General features: G+C 39.6%; 1 long non-coding RNA gene across 1 annotated transcript in view; it reads right to left on the bottom strand.

The window, feature by feature from the left end:
* Positions 1–14,211, bottom strand: part of LOC107325694 — a 29,823-nt gene extending 15,612 nt beyond the window's left edge. The window contains exons 1-2 of the long non-coding RNA XR_001559745.2: positions 13,962–14,211; positions 11,808–11,896 (exon numbers count right to left, since the gene is read on the bottom strand). This is a non-coding gene — a long non-coding RNA (uncharacterized LOC107325694). The remainder of the gene's footprint in view (positions 1–11,807; positions 11,897–13,961) is intronic.
* Between the last annotated feature and the right edge of the window lie 2,585 nt (positions 14,212–16,796).

Raw genomic sequence — 16,796 nt, 5'->3', positions numbered from 1 at the left:
GGAATTGCACAGCATTTGAAATAGAACAGTAAACTCTTTGGGCTTGTACTCTGAAGAGCTATTACAATTGTAGGTGTTGTAAAATAGATGTTTTATACAATAAAGTACTTCTTTTCATAACAGTTTTATGTTAATTTCTTCCACTTCATTGCTATCTGCAGGGAGATCTCTTTTCATTAATTTTATAACAATAGCCCTGTTGCTCCCTGTTTTTATTAGATATGAAACTGGTGTAAGATGACAAATGTTTACAGTTTCACTGTAGAGCAAATGGAAAGGAAGACTCTGTACAAATGCAGAGAAATGACATGAAATCCAGCTAATTACTAACTGCAAATCATGTAGGTTTGGGGCACAAAAAAAAAAAAAAAAAAAAGTAATGCAGGAATTAGCAAATCATAAAGGCATAGGATAGCTGGATATAATACACTGAATTATAACTCTCTGAAGAGCAGACAGATGAAGGACACTGCCAATGTCCCACAATAAAGTATGTTTTCATAATGCATAGAGATCAGAATTTCACTAAAAGAGACCAAAAAATCCTTCTTAAAGATAGGCCTGCCACTCTTTTAAATTTTAACAGTATACTTGAATGAATTAACTGGCCATAACCCAAACCACTGTGACTGGGAATTTATGGAAACATGGCATATTCCCTCTTTTTCCTTGCCTCAATTGTGATAATTTGGTGTTGAAACATGCCTCTTGCTGTGTTTTGAAGGCCATTCCTGAAATGATTGATGATTGCAAAATTGCTTGTTGCAACACTTGAATGTCTTATGTTTAGTTTCTAAATGTCTCTGAACTCAAGGGCAAAAGAAAGTTTTCTGTCATTTACACTCAGCCCCGAGGCCTGTGTGGGGCCACCCTCACAGGGGACCATGGGACAGGCCTGAGGGGCCCGGATGGGCCTCAGGAGCATGGGGTCTCTGTGAGGGGCCACAAAGAGATGTTTTGGGTGCTGTCACTGCTGTGCAGAATTCTATGGTGGTATCAGGTTCAGGTGGTGTTGATAATATTGCACAAAGGGGTAGCCCTATGCAACACAGGGGAGGGAGCAGCACCACGGTGCTGGCTGCATGTACCTGTGTGAGCATGTGGAGCAGCCAGCATGCAGCCAGAGCTGCCTGCAGGGACCACCAAGCACCATGGCTAATAGTGAGAGCATATCCACCCTCTGGAGTTCCGTGGATGCTCTTCAAGCATCACTCAATCAAAATGAAGCTATTCAATTGTTTAGTGAAGCATTTGCCACTCTTTCTTCGCTCTCAAAATTTCAGCTGGAGATGATTTTGTTCAAGTCTCTTCATTAGTTACTGTGATATAGAGGGAAATAAGCCCAGAAGGAAACTGCTGAATCCTCTCTTTGTCTTCCTACAGAGGCAGTCCCTTTTCCAAAGCAATCCGTAAAGGAATGCTGTGCTCTTTCAGGGTGTTTCGCAATGCCAGGCCTAAGCTGGTGTCAGCAGCAAATGGCAGCAGCCATGCCAAAAATATGCACTTCCTTTACAAAGTTTCCACTTTCTGGAGAAACATCTAACATTTGCAGTTCAGCTACCATGTTTCTTAATCTAAGTGACATAGCTGCAGTCACAGGCGTGACATTTACAGCTGCAGCTTTGAAGCAACTCGCATTTGCCAGGCAGAAATAAAGTTGAGGCCTGTCTGCAAGTTTAGGGTATTTTTTCATTACTTTTCTCGTGAATGTAACTATTTTTTATTAACTCTGGATAACAGAAAAGATATAGCTGGCTTTTTAGTACCAGAGGTAGAATATACCTCCAGGATGAGGGTCTAATTTTGTTTCTTGACATGCATTTTCTTTGGGGAATGATACATATCTAGCCCACTCAACACCTGCTGTCTTCAGACACATGGACCATTTATGTCAATTATTTAAGGTTCTCCTCTACATTCTGCAGAACGGCTTTTCCACTGAAGAGTCCTCTCCTGCCCTCGCTTGTTTTTATAAGATTCTCATCTCAAGCTATTACCACAGCCATCAATGTTTGAGAGGACAAGCTGTAAGAAACAGCCAGCTTTCTATGGGGTGAGGTGCCCTAAAGAGCTCTAGCTCTGAAATTTAGACTCTGGAAATGTGTTTTTCCTTTCATTTCATCACACATTCCTGTTTGCTTAATGATGTGTTCAAAATTCAGTTGCCCCAGCCCACTGCCTGGGCTTACCACACCATGTGAAGCAATGTCTGACTTGTTGCAAGATCTAAAAAAAACAAAACAAAAAGTCATATTCTATCTTCCTTATGGGATTTTAGGGTAAAATTCATGCAATTATAAACTGAGAATTACACAAAATGTTTCAATTTAACAATGCTAATTCATAGCAACTAGCATTTAAATGAGAATAGCTCTTGCAAAGCAATCCAGTGACATGCAGATTCATTAAGAATGACAGGAATAGGAAATGTTTCCTGCTTTTTCTGCTGTAATCTATTAGCTCCCAAATTAGCTGCATGCTAGCTCTGTTGTACCACAGATATAGGTATTCTTTACATACTGCTCCTGCAGGCTTGTACTCCAGGCCTGCCATATAGGGCACCAGTGCTCACAGTATCATCAGCTCCTGGTTTTACCTTGGATCTTGAGCTCCAGCCCCTGCTGTAGGCAGGAAAGGTCAATGGATAGAACACTTACATACCTAGGTTAGGGCACAGCCTGTTACCGTGCAACAAAGTAATAAAACAAAGCACTAGCATGGTGTCTGGTGTCATTTAAGAACATTGTTTCAATTTCTTTTTGCAGAGAAGTAAACACTGGTAACTGCTTCTAAAAGAAATCCTGAAGGATATACAGTAACTCTCTAAAAACGTTTTCCTTATCACTGCCGATGTAGATAAAAAACGGCTGTAATAGGCAACAGGGAAGCGCTGAGGGCAGCTCTGCACTAATTCCCTCTGACTGTTGTGCTCAGCAGGCATGCACAGCTGCTGGTCCTCAACCAGCTCTGGGTTCTTCTAGCATATTTTTGGATGAGTGGGACGCATAGCTTTAAAAAGAAAACATTTGCCAGACCTCACATCATTTCATTTTTGCAGCCCTTATGTTTAATAAACTATTACTTCTTCCACAACACTGTAATATTTTCCACAACACTTCACTTTTCCAAAGCATTGTCCAAACCTTCTCTGGGCTTCGCTGCAGCCAGTACTCAAATTCTCACATGATTTATTTTCCTGAGCACCTTTAGTTCTCTCATGGATATTAAAAGAGCAAGAGTTTTAAATATACACATACATGTTAAATATATATATATGTATGTATTTTGACAATTACAGGAAAGTCTTGCTGTTTGTATTTCTTTCTTAAGTGTCACTCGCTGCCTTTATTTTGTGCAGTTAACTTCACACTCTGTGTGTTTCCATAGATTCTGCTTTTCCTTTGATTTGTTATTTAATCCATTCTACAAAAAGTGGCTTCTTAAACAATAGTGATTTAAAGAAAAAAACCCTACATTTGTTTGCACCCGTCAAAGAAGGACTGCATGGCATTGTTGTCCTGTGCCAGGAGCATACAGAGCACAGCACTGCAGAAGCAGACACTGAATTATCATACTTGTGACTATAGTGCAAAGCACTAAGTACATAGGACCAACACTCGTGGAGCTTGTAAGCAACAAAAACACACCTCAATGTCTGAACCCAGATTTAGTGGCTGGCCTGACAGCACATATGTATTGAATGATGCTGAGCAAGGAAACTCGGAGGATCATAAATGTGTTAGTTAGAAAGGACCTCTGGAGGTCATCTGATCCTGCCTCCTACTCACGTAAGTACCGCCAGCAAGCCTCTTCCTTCTCAACGCGTGTGTTTGATGAAGCTAATGCAGAATTTCCTCTCCAAAAAGACCTAAAATGGAACATCTGGAGCTTTGCTTGTGTCGCTACTGCACATCACAGGATGAGATCAGTGCCTTTGTGTGAGTTCAGCGGGGCATCGCGGAGTGCAGGAAACGAGATGAAGGTCCATGGAGTTTGGTCAAGGGAATGCACAGATTGCAGTGCTCATTTCCCAGCAAAGGTACTGGCTGTGGTCCACATATCAGTAAGCCCAGTATTGCTTCAAAGCATTCTTAATTATTTTGGACATTTTTAAAGCCAAAAGATCATCCCATAGACAGAGCAGACTCTCCCCATACATTCTTACTGTAAGCTCATAATCCTTATCTAAACTGTGATATATCATACGGAACATGGTGCGTTCTGATCATGATGCACAGTTTTGGAAACTCGATTACACGTTTGTAAGAAGGTTCAGTGGTTAATTAATCTCACTACACAAATCGTGCCTATTTTTAGTCTAAATTCTTCTCGAATTTGTTTGCTGGAGCAATTTACCAAAAAGATTTTATGCTTCTGTACTGACCATAACAAGATGTCTCATTTTCTGGCCACAGCCCCATTTAAATCCCAGATTTGCCTGATTATGATTTAGTAAATACTTCTCCACCAGAAAAGCTAGTGCACACGTCACAGACAGACATGCTCAGACACACACATAGACACGCAGAAGTTTCTTTTTAACTCTCTTTGCCAAGCTGAATTTGTCTAATGATTCATAAATTTCTGGGACAGATTGTAAGGTATTTTATTCTGTCAGATTCCATGGATTTTATCATTCACACAGAGAAAATAACTACTAAACCATAATAATAATGCCATGCACAGCAATCACATAGGAGTATTTGTCTTTGAAAAATTATCTTCTGTTTTTTTGTTGCCTTACACAACTGTAGAGCCGATGTCATGGTGCTGACTCAAGTCATTTTCATCTTAGCTGTCAGGTTAATGTCCAAATACTTTAAAGGAATATTTTGCTAGAGGAAGAGTTAACCAATTTATTCAGGTCTCACTGAAGGAACTATGGAACTATGGAAGTGTTCATTTCACAAGCAGGATTTTAGGTCCCAGCGGATCTTATTTCTCCCATCAAGAGAAAACCTATCAGGGGAGCTGGGTGGCAAATGGGGAAGTAAGCAAGCCACTGTTTTCATCAGTACAGCTTATATGATAAATTGCTGTCAGTAAAGCACAATTACCAGCAGTGAGTGAAGTTTCACATTGGCTTGTATGTATATGAATGCTAAAGAATAACTTGAATTCTGTACCATATGGATTAACAGCACATAAAGTAGAATCTACCGTATCAGCTCAATGCTTCTTTTTGCAAAGATTGGTCTTCTAAATGGGTAAATAGCCTACAAGCTGGGTCATACCTTATAAAGACGACCTCATATACATCTGCAAAAGTTATATTACAAAGGTTAGTCTATATTTCTAGGGAGGTTTTTAGAACAGGCATTTGTCACACCCTTCACCCTATGCTGTGCGAAGTGGGGGACTCTGCTCTTTTTGGGAATACCTGCTCAAGGAGGAAGGCATAAAACCTGACATTGCAAATAGAATTACATGAACTTGTCCTTTATGTATTTGACAGAGTTAACTGCAGTTCTTTACAGTCAGTTTATTAAATTTAAAATCTACAGCTTCCAAAATGGTGACACTCATATGAAATGATACAGCTGTGAAATATGAGTGACCCCGAACATTACTGAGCATCAATCCTTAAAACAGCAAAGAAGATTATCTGGTGTGCTTTCAGTGCTTTATACAACATGACAATATCCTGAAGGTTTTCTAGGAATTTCAATACATCTAAAACCATGGACTCTTCAACAACAAGGAACAAAGACATGAAGCAATGAGAAAAGTTTTGTCTGCACTACTACATGTGGTATTTATCATAATCTATTTTTCCTCAAATTATAATAGATTAACAGATTTTATAGATGAGTAAAGAACCAGAGGACAGGATAAGCTTGGCAATCTGAGACAAACCACTGATGGATCCATCGGTGCTTTGAGATGTGCTCTAACACACACACACACAAAGCCAAAATAAACAGATAATGTGATTAGATTACGCAGAACCACAGAATCATACAGCTTAGAAGGGACCTCAACAGATCAAGTCCAACCCCCTGTTAAAGTAGGTTTTCTACAACAGGTCACACAGGTAGGCATCCAGATAGGTCTTGAATATCTCCACAGAAGGAGACTCCACAACCCCTCTAAGCAACCTGTTCAGTGCTCTGTCATCCTCACCATATCCAAGTTAAAATTAAATCGATTAATTAAATTACGATTAAATGAATATTTTACTATGGACCAGTAATGGATTTGTAGTAGAATATTATCATAGGCCTCACTTATGTTCAGTTTTAAAGAAAAAAAAGATGTGCAGATTAATGCTTTGATTCTTGCCACCGTATGACTTCTTACATTCACTGTTTGGTATGATCATTATCAACAAATAGATAAGGACCAAAACTATTAACTTCATACAGAGATTTTCCTCAGCTACTTCTGTTGGTTTGTTGTTGTTTTTTTCTGGGGGGAGGAGAGGGTTTGTGGGGGGGGAAGAGGGGGAGGGGGCAGGGTTGTATAATAAGAACATATAGGTTTTCTCCCATAAAGTGAAGTCAAATTTGAAATTGCAGCTGGACATCCACATCTCATATTTTCTTCAGATGCTAAACCATGATGGCAGAATGGAAGAACATCCAGTGCAAAGATCATACTAGGTGTTAATCATTTTAATTACACCTTACTCAGAAGCTCAATTTCTCAAACTCCACTTCACAGTGATTGGATTTTATTATGCCTTTGTGGAAAGATCAGAAGGTTCAGCCATCAAACAGCTGTTCAGTGTGTAAAAGGCTATCAATTGTCCTCTTCTAAATTTAATTTCTTGCATGTAATGCAATTTCTTGCAGTTTTTACATTATTTTATGCATTTTTATCTTTTTCTCCTATTTCTGAATTCATCCAGAAATGCAGCTCTTCCCCTTGGACAGAACATTGTACATGAGGCATTACCTGTATAGGCACAACCACTGTTCTGCTTGGAACCCTATCTTGTACCTCCAAGATCCAAGACATTCACAGATGCATCTGGTACATCTGCTTTCTTTTCAGTGGTTTTCCTCCTCCCCTTGAAGTGTTTACCACAGATTGCTAAATGACTCCCAAGCAACTGCTTGCCATGACAGCTTACTATTCTCAAACCAGAGCTTGTAATATTGCTCTGTATGTTTTGTTTTATTTTTTATTTTTTTCTATTTAGTTCTATTAAAATGAACCATGCCCATTGTGACAGGCTAATTAAGTCATTCAGCTTGCACAGCACAGCTAATTTTTTTCCTTGTTTACTACCCTGCCAATTTCTCTGTCATCTGCACACATTATTAGCACAGATGCTTTGTCAGTGTCTGGAATGATCATCCATCAGGTGGAACTGCTCTCTAGGAAACCCACTGAAAAACCTGGACACTTTTATGCATTCCCAATAATAAATCCATTTTGTATCTGTAAGTGACCTAGGTTTCAATCTTTTCCCTATTAATTCCATGTCATATAAGCTTTTTATTTAAATCATCGTATGGTTTTAAGTTGACACTGCAATCTCGGGTAAAACCTTGTTCTCTGGGAAATTAACTTTCCTATAGACTCTGTGTAGTCAGGGACTTATGGTGACAGAGGCCGCCTCATTGCAGCCTCCTCTCTCACTCAGTGCTTGAGAAGCCCAGGAGAACTGTTCTGTCTCAATAACAGATAGATAGAGGTTTTCCCATGTTCATCCCTGCCACAGTATGTGCCCTGTCTGCAGGAACAACCTGAGAATAAAGAGCTCAGAGGGTTTGCAATACCTCTTTCCTCAGCGGGTTTACTTTGGCAGTGTTCAAAAGCAAGTGATGACTTCTGTTCATTTACTAGAAAATACTCTTGTGCTATAAGATAGATACTGGTTTAAAATGTGGCTAGAATTTTCATGTATGCATACACATTGCATTACATTATTTAGATGGTGAAAATGGGTAAGTGTTCTTGCCACAGAGCCAGGCCTAAATACTCAGTGTGTTAATCAAACAGTATTGAAAAATGTAGTACTTGTCCAAGGAGATTTACATTGCCCTGAAGTCCAGGTGTCTGTCCTCTTGTTACAAAAATGCCTTCTAGGACTGTCAGCTCTTTGTGAAATTTCTCATCAGTAATCTTGCACTCTGCTTCTTCAGTGCCATTGCATGTGAAACTAACAAACAAAATGCAAGACATCAATGCTATTTAAGATGAACACAAAGGGTCTGGTCTTCCATGATACCAAACATGCTACAGCCAGTTCTGAAAGCTTTCATGGTACAGCATTTCCAGGATCAACTCAGGACTTTCAGAGTCTCTGAATGAGTATTTGAATCCGGACAGGTGGGTTTCAATAAATCGCTAACACTATGTTAATAAGATCACCAGGACAGCGTGAAAAGTCTTAGCACAGCATGAGCAGAAAAAGAGCCAAATGTTACCAAGGGTAAATGTCTATATTCCCATCAAATATAGTTAAGCCAATTTATAATATTTCCTGAATGTATGTTTTCCATCGGACCTTAAAAGCAGCCCATGGTTTAGGCATGCTTCTATTCACACTTCTCAAAAGACTGTATTTAACATCCTAAGAGTGCCTTTTCCTCTTTCCATTACACGTCTGAGTAAACTACGGCCAAAGCAGAAAATGCCTCCATCCACTAATGGATGCATGTGTGAAAATCAAAACTTTCCAAGCATATTCTGCCAGACAACAGCCTTGCAGCCTTCTTGTAACTACTGCTTTTACCTATGACACATCTTACTCATCTTCCTCGTGTTTTTTGTCTATTCACTTTTGGAGAGAGCTATAAAGTTCTGCAGTTTATTATTTAAGTCATTCACATTCTGTCTACAAACCTGGCTCCTGTTTCTTCATGCATCTCAAACCACCCTGATTTGCAAGCTAGCCATGTTTACCCTTCTCTTTACATTTCATTTTCTCTGGCTTCTATCTCTTGCCTTGCCCTGTTTCTAGGCAAATGCTTCCAAAAGACCAGATCCAAAATGCACACTGGAATCCCTGAGTTTTATATATTTTCTCACTTTCTTCCTCTCCCCACCCTCTAAATAAATACATCTTTATTGTGATTATCCTTGGATTATTTTTCATACACTTAATTAGGATGGTTTCAGGCCAAACCAAAGGAACTTCAGTAAATATTTTTAAGGCATTTCCTATGGTCCTCTTAGAGGCTTCTAACCTACTTTTCTTCATGCTGTCTTTGCATTAGTTTCCCTGCAGTTAAATTCCTATTCTGATTTAAATGGACAATGTACACAAAGTACGTTCCAAAAACCTACAGATGTATCAACTCTGAACACTGTGGAGTCATAAAAAGATATTCAAATTCATGTTGGCTTCTGGAAGCAGAAGGAATAGCTGTGAAGCAGTCATTCGTTTTAGCCCTGTGAGACACCCCACAGCATGCTGCACTGTGCAATGCACACATACTGTTCATCTTGCTATTAAGTCTATTTCTGTGATTTCCAAGAATTTTCAGTTGAACTTGGGAAACAGTGGCCCAAACTAGAGTTCAGAGTGGCCACTCATCATATTTTTTTCCACGTAAAATTAGGTGAAGAGCGTTAAGCTATCATTACAATAGTCAGAAGTCCTGTCAACCTTATAGAAAGAGTAACTGAGCTCTATCTTCTTGGCCATGTTGTAAATGGTTGTAATGCTTAATATTAACAAGGTGAGAAAAAATCTTAATTAAAAATATTTTTCTTTAACTGCCATTAGGTCCCCGTCTTCTGAAATGTGGTCTAATGTTGTAGAGTAATTGGGAAACGATTTAGTAGAACAGAAAGGGTTATCTTGAAGCAATGCCAAAAAAGAGATCTTTCAAATTTATGCTGTCCTTTACCTCTAACTTGGAGCCAAACTTAGGTGATCTAAGCTGCTAGAACATCTAGCAAAAGTAACTCATAAGTGATCATTTAAAGTACATGCCTGCCCAGTTAAATATGGGAATCTTTCATGCTGTGGATAATATAACTCTTCAGTGTAGCTTGGATAAAGATACTGATACCTTTAGAATTGCGCTTTCCTCTTGTTCTTTTAATGTATTTTTGTGCTGACCGCTCATACAGTAGAGGTGACGCTGGTAGAAACCTCAAAGACAGTAGAGTCTGTTCCAAGGGCTAATGAGGCTGGTGGAGAACCCATGGTTTGGATCAAAATGTTAGAAATATAATACAGTCAAGCATATAATGTAGTGTAAAGGATTTGGTTGGTAAGGAAAATGTGATCCATGATTAATCTGACCTTCATTTACCTTGTTGAATCAATCTCCTTATTCGGTGTGGACTATAATCAGTTCTGCCATCTGTGTCTCTTTGTTAAACCGGTGTCGTTTATGTGTAGTTAGCCGTGAAACGGGACTGAAAGAATAGTTCCTTCAGTACAAGGTGTTAATGTCATTCTCCCACACACGTCTACTTAAAAACAGAACCATATTTCCTGATAGAGGCTCTTCAACTTAAAGGTGAGCAATCTGAATCACAGTTTACCCAGAGTGGACACAATTTATTTTTGCTTGCCTTACATAAGGACAACCAAATTCAAATATCACTACAGTATCCTCTCTTTTTATTCAGGTTTAAAATTGCACGTAGGTTTTGTCTTACAATGGAAGAAAAAGTCTGATCTCTGTTAAAATATCATGCTAGTTTACCTTCAACTGATACAGCTAACAAAACCCAAATATAGATGCAGTCATTTTAGCAAAATTCATCTCTTTAATCTATACAACTTGGTTTGGAAAGCTGATTTAAATATATTGAAACAGAACTTTTTCTGTGGCACAAGGAACTCCTCCATCTGCAGGGTTTGTCATCTTAATTTTACAGGCATCGCTTCAGGTGGCCCCTAGGCTTAGTTCCAGTTACCATCAAGGCCTAGCGGTAAAATAAAGAAATTCTAGGTGGTGCATAAATCCTGTATGTGAGGGAATTAATCTTGAGTGTTTGGGCTTTGTTGGGAGACATCAATGAAAGCAATAATTATTTAATCCCCTTAGAAAAATCATACTTTTATGGACAGTTAAAAAGGGAAAAGCAATGATATTGATGGACAAGTGCAAAAGAATAAAAGGTCAAGCTTTCATCTACTGTAAGTTCCATAACACCACTGACTGCAGGAGATTCATGGCGATGTACATTTGTTGAAATGCTGGCTGTATTCTAAAATGACAGACTCCATTCAGTGGGTGCAGAGCGAAAGCCAAGATGTCGTGGTGCACAACATGAGACAACAGAGAGATCTCGTTTTCTTCTTTTTCTGATCAACCTTTAATTTCACTATTTCTTTGTAAGACAATTGAGAGACTTTCTGTGTTTTGCTTGCAGTTTTTATTTTATTTTATTTTATTTTTGGTTGGTTGGTTTTTCCATTAAAATCCTCCAGGAAACAAATCTCTCTTGTCTTTATCCTAAAATGCATGAGCAAAGCTATGTCTCATAGTCAAGTTTAGTGCTGGCCTCACTGAGTGTACTTAAAAACTATATTTGGTACTATGGGGAATTTAGAGCAGAATAACAATGCATATTGATTCCCCTGCTTTAAAACAGACATCTTTCTGATACCAAAGACATAGCACAGTCTCTGTCCCAGCTGAAAGCAAATCCCATGGCAAATGGGACCATTTGTTACAGCTCGTGGAAATGTATAGCACTCCCTAACGTGGGGAAAAAAAAAGTAATAAAAATGGATGAATGCCCATCCATTTCTCTATTTGTTCAGAAGTCTAGATAAGAATGCTTTAAAAGATAAACTATTAATTGGTGCTCTTCTCAATAATTTATAATGATGATAAAACGTGTGATAAAATGTGTCAGAGGAAAGGATTTTCTTCTTGTTTTCTTACCTTTAAGCTACCGGGAAAGCTAATGCTCTCGTAACCTTGCTTGAAGAGTCATTGGAGACCTCATGTGTTCACTTTGAACTTTTTCTGCCCTGAAGAAAGAGAGATAAATTTTCTCCTGAGTGTTTTTCAGTACTTGAGTTAAAATCAAAACCAAACAGTGTGAATGAAACTCACCTTCCTCTCATTACTTGGCATTTATTTGCATAGGTTTTTCTGATGCAATTATCCTTGCCTGATCTCCTTTGTTTAGAAGCCGGAGACTCAGAAGAATCACCCAGAAAAGGGTGATACAAGACGAATTTCTATCATGACGCAAATGGGAAACTTCCTTCTCTTACTTTCCAGAGATATATGCATGATTTGATCTTTATAATTAAAGAGAAGGAAAAAGAGCATGAACCTGACCTTTCTCTCTTTCTTGAATAATCCATTATTAATAACAATTCCTTTTTCTACATGGTTCTCACATGTCCTTCGATATTCTAAAAGAACAGGGTAAGTTTATCTTGATTTATCACTGACGTTGTTCCCCGACCTCTCAAAAAAATGCTTTCTTTTAATCCAGTATTGCTGAATGAGTTTCTAAAGGTGGCTGAAATAGTTGCCATACCCTCCAGGCAGCAACGATGTAAATGCTAACAAGTTATTCTGGTTTTACATGTCTATTCACCTTTATATAAATTCTACCACTTCTGCGTCTCATACCACGTGTGTTAATGCTCGGGAAGTTCTTTTGGGCCCTATAAACAGTCCCATAATGTACTTGAATGTAAACTGAAATAGTTTCCTCTAATTCTCCACTGCCTATTTAATAAGCATATTCTTGCTCTGCACAATGTTTACGTAGCACCCGGTTTTGCCACCCGTATGCAGTCCCCCACTTTATAACCTTTTTAATTTAAATTTAGCACAATAGCTTGGATTGTGACAATTGCTTATTCAGGTTCAGGGAAAGTATAAAATGTGATCTCTTTCTGCAAGGCCAGCTCACATATTGAGCCCATATGCTTGTGCATGTAGGAAAACTGGAGCTGATGCCCCCGTAAGTGAGCAAATTACAGCAGGAAAGGGTTACAATAGTGATAGGGAAGGGAAAGGAGCGATTGAATATGTAATGTTATTCTTTGAAATGGATGAAAGGATGCAAGACAGAGAAAAGAAGCCAGCAGCCAGCCATCTTGTCCAGAAGTGAGAGCAGCAGCAGCCCCTCTGCACAGCCCCACCAGCCCAGTATTGATGCATGGAGCACCAGGCAGGCTGTAGGCATCCCTATTGACTTTAACAGCTACAGAGTAACCCAAGCAAACCATAGGTGATTTCAGCATCGGGAACAATATGATAAGGCACTTTATTTTTAATGGGGACATGCTGCTACAGTTTAGGGAATAAATGTGCAAATGTCAAGGAGCCTTAGGAAGAGCACAGGAGCAGAAAATACTATATTAGCAGTAGCAAAGAGAGACAAGATGAACTGGAAAATGGCTAGAAAGTGATAAGGAGACAACAGAGCTCTCACCATGCCTGATGCATTTCCTTGAATGAGCCTTATATAAAAAAACAGAAAAATTCCTGGAAGAATTTTTTTTTTTTTCCATAGTTGTTCCTTCAGAGGATGAATAAGTTTAAATAATGACGGCTATGAATTCACCTTTCTTTCCCTTCCTCCCTTTCTTCCCTTCCTTCCCTTCCTTCCCTTCCTCCCTTCCTCCCTTCCTTCCTTTCCTTCCCTTCCTCCCTTCCTTCCCTTGCTTCCCTTCCTTCCCTTCCCTTCCTTCCTTCCTTCCTGGAGGTTGGGGGATCATACATCCTTATTTAGTTCAAAAGGTGTATAAAAATCTCCTTAAGTTCTTGGCTGCATTTTGAGATATTTTTTTGTTTGTTTCGTTTTGTTTAATTGTAAATCAGTTCTTTAAAAAGCCCACAGAACTTAACATGAAAAGGTAAGGGTATAAAGTGTTCTACAAAGCAGTAACTGCAGAGCAAATTAGGGTCTGACAGCCATTGCGTCTGTCTCTAAACCAGTGGCGGCTCTGAGCTGTAGCAGTTCGCACACCCACAAGCATAGGCTAGAGACCCACAACATGTTGCCCAAATGATAGATGGTGACAGGTGGCTGCAGCCATGCTACACCCAAATATCTCAGCAGGAACCCACCTGTTAATGATCCCAAACAGGGTTTCAGCAGGGAAAGGGCTGGACTTGGTCCTGGTCTCTCCCGCACAGAGCAGATGAAAGTTGTGAGGCGGGCAGCGAGGAGTCAGCACTGTGAGAGGTGGCCGTTCGCAGCCCAACAGTCACAGACGTAGGAATGAAAAATAACAACCAAGAGAGAGAAGGTTTCATGTTAATACAGCAGATGGAATTCAAGCCTGAAACATTTCAGAGCTGGATTTTTATTTTTTAGGTTTTTGTTTTGTTTTTTTTTTTTTAATATGTAACATTTATACTACAAATACCAGCATATTTTTGCACATGGTACCTTGCAGCGCTATTTATAATTTGACCATCGTTTTCAGACCTGCCTGATTAATAGTAGGCCACTAAATTCAGACTCACATTTCTAAACAAACATTCTCCTTTTTTATTGTTGTTGGAAGTGTTGAACTCCTGCCTTTCCCCTCGGTGCATGTAGGATGGTTTTGCCTTTTAGCAGACTCTTAGGGTGAGGTAAAACAAATACTTTGCCATCACGTAAGAATGTCAGAAATGTGGCCCCCAAGGATATCCTGGTTTAGGCAGAGGTACTGTTCTCACCCTACCTGAGTTGCTCTGGTGGAGTTTTTTTGTGACTTTAGAGTAACAGATTCACACAAAGTCAGGTTGAAAGAGGCCACGTGTTCCATCCCCTGCCCAAAACAGGGCCCAGTGCTGAGTGAAAGTGGGTGGCTCAGCTGTGCACTTGCAAAGAAGCAGGGCCCTGTCCACTCTGGACACTGTGCCAAGCTGTTCTCACCTTCATAGAAAGTCACCTCCTTGCAAGGAGCCGCCATGAGTGATTTGCATGTCCTTCTCCCAAAGGGTCGCTCACATCCCCTGCAGCCATAGGAACAGCTCATGACCAAAATGTCCTTACTGGATGGACATTGTGTACCTGCAGTCAACATTTTTGAACCCAGCGCTTCGTGCCTTTGCTACTTTCTCTGCAAGACATTGTCCTCACCTCATTTCACAGGGAACAGGGAGGGTGAATGCATTATTAATCTGAAAAGCATTCAGATTTGGGGGTGAGAAACACCAGCGTTTATGATTCATCCTATGAATACAACATAAATTATTCAGCAACTGTACATCTCTCTTAAAAAGGAAATGAGAGGTTTTGGGCTGACTGAGCTGACAGGCTCCTAATGAGACAGGAAAAACAATTAAATCCTAAAACATAAATGTAAACAAAAACATAGAGACAAATGAACATAATTTTAAATACCTCACTGGAAAGTTTGCCCATGGTGCGTATTACTTTAATGGTTACTTTGGGTGCAGACATTTTAGGAAGAAAAAGGTGCTCATTTCTTGCGATGTACGCTCATGCCTCCCCAGTTTTCCCTCTATGAGTTCATTTATTAACCTATTTTCTTTGTTTAACAGCTGTGTGTTTTTGGTAGTATGAAATCCCATATGTTTCCCAATGTGGTATTTTTTAGTACTAAAAAATAAACTTTGAGGTTAGACATGAACTGTTACGTAGTCTATGGTCATTTTAAGACAGTTTTTAATAAGGCCAGCACTACATCCCAAAGCTTTCACAGTCTGGAGGAAACTCTGTACTCTGATCATCATCACTGATGAATTTCAGCAAGGAAATTGTTCTGCCATGTACAAATAAAAGGTATAGAAAGTATTTAACTGATCTGCTGGTGGGTCGTGCAAACACACCAAATTTTGCAGTAATTAGAAAAGCATTTCATGTGACTCCACTTCTTGTGGACAGTATTTCTAAAGTATTAGCAGTCCACATTAGGAAAAATACAATAGGTTTACAAAGGCTGAGAGCAGGCACCTGCAGGGGACCTTGTGCCAACTGGCAGAGTTACATGCATGCATGTGCAGCTTTTTCCACACTGGTGACACAGACCTTCAGGAAACTTGCCCTTTCTGTTTCAATCCAGCCGTTCCATCAGATTGGAAGGCTCATTCTACCACTTAATCCCCCATGAGAGCATCCTGTTGGAAACTTCATTCTCCAAGGCAAATGTGTATGCATACATGCACACACACCTCCACGCGTGCTCTCTGGGTTCAGCTACAAAATAATACAACTGATGTCATCCACCTGGGCTGCAGTCCCACACTACATACCTCTCTCTAAGTTGAAGGGATATTGTGTTTGAAGGGTGGATAAAGAATTGGTTGGATGGTCACAGCCGGAGGGTTGTGGTCAATTGCCCTATGTCCAGGTGGAGGCTGGTGATGAGGAATTTCAGGCAGGACCTGTATTCTTCAGCATCTTCATCAGTGGTGTAAACAGTGGGATTGAGTATACCCTCAGCAAGACTGTTGGTGACAACAAGCTAAATGGTGCAGTTGTTATGAGGGAAGGTATGTCATCCAAAGAGACCTGCAGAAGCTTGAGAAGTGGGTACATGTGAACTGAATGACTCCGAGTAAAAAGTGGTGCACCTGGGTTGGTGCAATCCCAGACTTGTACAGACTGAGAGAAGAACAAATTGGGAGCAACCACGCAGAGAACGACTTCCGGGTTCTGACAGGGGTTTGGAACTGAATTATCTTTAAGGTCCCTTCCAACCTAAGCCACTCTACGATTCTATGAAGTATGTATGTGTGTTACATCTATGTGTTTGTTGATGATGCATATACATAAATATCCATTTGTGGTTGTGAATTTTCAAATAATATGGAAAAATAAGTAATTTCATGTCTGTTTTGGTTTATAAGTCTGATAGTTGCATTTGCTTTTTCACAGTAATTTTAAAGACGATAAAGAAGATAATGAGCAAAGTTAACATATATTATACCAGAAAGATTTGGACA

This window comes from Coturnix japonica, chromosome 1 (genome assembly GCF_001577835.2).
Source record: "Coturnix japonica isolate 7356 chromosome 1, Coturnix japonica 2.1, whole genome shotgun sequence".
NCBI lineage: Eukaryota > Metazoa > Chordata > Aves > Galliformes > Phasianidae > Coturnix > Coturnix japonica.
The sequence above is the reverse complement of the archived record's forward strand: the minus strand, read 5'-3'. Positions and strand labels throughout refer to the sequence as shown.